This window comes from Microtus ochrogaster, chromosome 15, assembly GCF_000317375.1.
Source record: "Microtus ochrogaster isolate Prairie Vole_2 chromosome 15, MicOch1.0, whole genome shotgun sequence".
NCBI classification, from domain to species: domain Eukaryota; kingdom Metazoa; phylum Chordata; class Mammalia; order Rodentia; family Cricetidae; genus Microtus; species Microtus ochrogaster.
Genome location: NC_022017.1, coordinates 37,552,328 through 37,557,468, shown reverse-complemented (window position 1 = coordinate 37,557,468; position 5,141 = coordinate 37,552,328).

Below are 5,141 nucleotides of genomic sequence, written 5' to 3'. Positions count from 1 at the left end.
AATAATAATAATAATAATAATAATAAAAAGAAAGCAGACTGAGAGAAAAATCCAGAAAAAACTGGGTAAGTGGTTCCATTAAAGACTCCATCACAGGCCTCTTTAATTACATCTTATCATCTTTGTGATAAGTCTTCTGACTAAAGAAACTTGAAGGAAGAAGGGATTATTTTGGCTTATATTTTATGGGCATAAAGTTCCTCATGATAGAAAAAGTGAGTCAACAGGTTCTATTTTGTTTGCTGTTCAGGAAGAGCTGAATGATGATACATGGTACTTAGGTTACTTTTTCCCTCTTATTTAATCAAGGACCCTGGCCGGTGGAATGGTGCCAACCACACTAAGCATGAGTCCTCCCATCTCACTTAGCTCAACCTGGAAATTCTATTGATAAACACACCTTGAGGTGTTCTCCCTCCATGAGTGTTCTGAAGCCCATCAAAATGAAAAATCAAGAATTACTCTCATTTCTAATTCATGTACCTCAAGGAGAACTAGAACTTGGTGGAGAAGACTTGAGCTGTAAACCCAGATCACCTATGTTCACAGTCTACTGCCTAGAGGACAAGCTTGTGTGGATAGATAAATAATTTCATCTCCTCCTCATGCCATTTTCTTGAACCATAAAATGGAGAAACAGTGCTCACTCAGCTACCTTTTGTCTGTAATCTTCAGACTAGGAAAATGTCAAATTTCATGATTTTTTTTTGGACTTTGAAAGTGAACATGACGTGAATACAATAGTTTATGACTCACAGAAAATAGAGTTATCTGGAATAGAAAAATACTTGTCATGAAAAATATCAACATTTTGACAGACAAAGCAGTATTTACCAAGTATGAGCTAAAAAGTAGCAATTAATAGCTCCATATCACTACAGGCCAGGCTATGCTGCCAATATATATATATTGTTTATATGTTGATATGTTTAGATATAAACATATATCCATGTTGTTTATATGTTTCCAATTCATACTGAAATTTATCTTATCTTTTTAAACATTTATTTTATTTATTTGTGTGCATGTGTATGTCTCTATAAGTATATGTATACATGTGTGTAGCGGTGCATGTACTTGTGCTTGCACCGAGGCCAGAAAGAGCTTTAAACTTCTCAGAGATATTTGGATACCTGTCTTGCTACATGGATTTCAGAATCTGAAGCTGGTTCTCATGATTTTGCGGCAAGAATTGAGTCCTTTTCCTTCAACGTTTTGTTCTGGTGGCAATTAGGAGGAAAGTGGTATTTTAAGAACAATATAAGCTTTAAAATCCAAGAGAGAATTTGTTAAAATTTCTGATTGAGCACTGCTCTGGGTTCAGTGTTTATATCCCACCCTCAATGCGCTGAATCTTCTCTCTAGACCCTGATACTGAAATTTATAGGAAGTATTGTAAGGCTCATTTCCATTATATGATAAATCTATATCACTTGAAACAAACTCAATCAAACACCTAGGACTTAATTGAAACACTTGTTATTACTGTTGTTTTTATGATGATAGCACTGAGTTTGTCAGTCTCAGGTCACAAATCTTTTCTGTGGCTGCCTTAGCTCATTTGGGCTTCTGTAACAGACAATGTAGAATAAGGAATTCTAAAGTAATCTAAAATGACTTTTTCACAGTTAGTAAATTGAGAAGTTTAGAGTTAAAGTGCCAGCAGGAACAGTGTTCGGTTAAGGCTGTTCTGTGGCCTCCTGTAGCTGAAAGGCATAAAAAATGGTGCCTACCATGTCCCCATGTCAGAGACAAGATGCAAGAGTTGAAAATACTTCCACCACTCTGTTATAAGGACATTAATCTCATTACAAAGGTGGAGGCCTCATTATTGAATTTTTCCCCCAAAGGCTCCACCAAGTTCCTGCCACTGTAAAAGGTATCAAGTCGTTTTGTTGGTGGTATATAAACAATGAAATCATAGCAGTGCTCAACTAAAATCTATATCCAATTCTCTTGGATTTTAAAGCTTATAATATTCTCAAAATAACATTCTTCTTCTAATTACTATCAGGACAAAACTGCTGAACTAAATGACTCTCTGATTTCAAAACCACTACAAGCTCACAGCATTAAAAGACTATGGGACTTGGGATGAAAAACAGACACATAAATTGTGGCATGATCTAGAGATTCCATAAATAAACCTCACCAATATGGTTAAAGGAGTTTTTACAGGAGTACCAAAGATATTCAGTGGGAAAAAAATATGTTCTTTCCAACAAGTGGAACATTTATATCTCTGGTAAAAAAAACAAACAAACAAACAAGCAATGAAGTTGGACTATTATCTAATACAAAATTTATTTAAAAGAGACCAGATACCTACTTAGGTCTTACTAAGTAAGACTTAAGATAACACTTTATTCATGAAAGCAAAATCATAGGTAAAACTTCATCACAATGGACTTGTCAGTGTTTCCCTGGACTGAAAGTTAAAGTGAGAGAAACAACACTGGAAAGATGGTAAAGTGGAATCATTAAAAATTTAAAATTTTAGTGTATCAAAAGACAGAAGTCTAAAAGACAACTCACAGAAGATAGAAAATGCTTGTGAATTATGTTTTCTGAACTTGATATATAAAATGTAGAGAGAGGTCCTAAAATATAATACAATACAATAATAAAACCTAAGAACCATGAATCCCAATGGATACAAAATTTAATATATATTCCCTAACGGTTATAGAAAATGTTCATTGGGGACTAGAAAGTTGACTCCGCATATAAAATTCTGGCTGTGCAAACACAAGGTGAGAGCTCAAATCGCAGAACCCTCTTACTGCACATTTGTAGCTTCATGGAGTCAATAAGATATTGGAGTACAGACAGGAGAACCCTCAGAAGGTTACAGACGAGTCAAATTGGTCTGTTATCCTTTTGTCTTCATCCCATTTGTTGTGAATAATGTTTTTACTATGAAGATGTTCATGCTTTTCATGACAAGTGCTGGTGCACCAAGCAGTGAACATCAAGTTGAAAGTCAAAGATTGGTATGAAAGGCTGCCCTCTGTCCTTCATATGGCAAATATATCTGTACTCAAAAATAGGAATTCTCATCTAAATACACATGGCATACACAATAACACCACTGACACACACACACACACACACACACACACACACACACACATTAAAAATGTCTAATGTCCTTAATCATTATAAGAAACCACATTATTCCTTTTGGGATGGTTATGTTAACCAAGCACACAAACAAATAAAACCAGAAAATAGGTGTTAGAGAAGATGTGATGACATTGCTCCATTATTCACTCTAGATGAGAGTGCAGAACAGTCTGTCCTCTGTAAAAATCAGTCTGATGAAAAAAAATACAGTAAGGCTGATCATTTATCCAGAGAAAACCATACCTATAGGGCTAGTCACCCCAAATGTCATTGGTTAAGCAGATTGAACTCCCATAACATTTCCTTTTTTTCTGGTTAAGAAAGTCCAAATCCTAACATAAAGCTATATAAATAAGAACAATTAAGTATTGTTCAGAAGAAATAAAAGATAATAATATACACAAAAATGAAACTACAACCAATAAGAAAAACATCAAGCAAGAAACACATTCTAAATGTCCAGACCACAGGTAATTGGCAAATTACAAAGATTACTCCAATAGCTATTCTATCCTGAAGAGTCTAAATCTTTTACCTAATTTGCCCTTAGCTAAAATTTGAGAGAATTGTAACTATAACTATCCAGTCTTCAGCTTCATCAAAGAACTGAGAAGGAATGTATTATTGCCTAAGTAGATAGGAAGTACAAGCAGGCAATTTCCAAAGGTGCAAGAAGTGACAGAAACACCTGGCTGCCTGGCAGTCACAGATATTTTTTCTGCAACATTGGGGCTCCAATTTTGGCTATAGGCCTAGAATATCTGACAGACCATTTTCAAAGAGAGGAAAATTTGAGAGCCTGTTATACCCTATCTTGGCAAGGTTCAGCAGTAACTTTTCCTTGTGTCCTGCTTGTCCAGATTGGACAGCATGAATATGGTCAGCACAAAAGACAAGGTCAGTTCTTTGCCCAATAGACTAGTTTTGTCAAGAAGAAAACAAGCTCCATATGGAGTGTATTTGGTGCCATAATTCTCTCAGGAATAGATCAGGGCTGCTAGGAACAGTAATGTCTCCCATTAACATGATTCTAAGTTATTAAAACATTTAAATGACAGATTCTGTAGGTCTTTGAGGTGTTTAAAGATTACCTATCTATATGGAGTACATCTTTGTGTATCTAGAAAACCTAACCAACATAAGTATGACAAATAAGGGTGACTATTAACCTGTAATTCTTAATGACCTATATAACTTAAAGCTTCACATTATAAAAATTATAAAAATAAATGATCTGTAAACAGATGTACAGTATAAGGACAATAACATCAAAATTGTGACAATATAAAAAAGCATCTTAATCAGAGGTAGAAATAGTACAATATGACAAAAATCACACTAATTTACATCAATTTACAAAATATCCTAAACAGAAATAGAGACATACATACTGTATGACAAAAAGAATCAGACATTTGTATCAATATACAAAAATATTTTAAACAGAAGTAGAAACAGGAATTAAAATGATATAAAAAGACAGGAAAAGATGGAAAATACACAGGGAGTCTAAATTCTGTATAGTATTGTGTTGATTCTGAATTTTTTTGTTTGTTGAAAAGCAAAGGACAGCTGCTGAGAGACATGGAATTGATACCAACCTAAATATTTTAAAAATGCTTTAACTTTAAAACAAAAGTCAAAAAATTCTATTTGTAAAATGAAACTTACAAGATTTATTGATTTGGAGAAGTTGTTCTGCTTTTTTTCCCCACAGGAAACAAGAGGCTGAGGATTCCTTCCAGATTAATGTTCTTTGATTGAACAAGATACCCTGAAGGTCTCTAATGGAAACAATGGCCTGTTTCACTGAGAAATCTGCCAGGCACTCTAGGACTATAGGCTGAAGATTGATGTTCCAATGTTACAGAAGAACTTTGGATGACTTTCCAGGTAGGCAGATACCTCTGTCATTTCTAGAGTTTTGGAAGTTGCTTACAATGCACTTCCTGTTTACTTAGGAAATATTTTATCTTTCTGGGGTCTTTCATGAAGTTAAATACTAGAGAGTTATA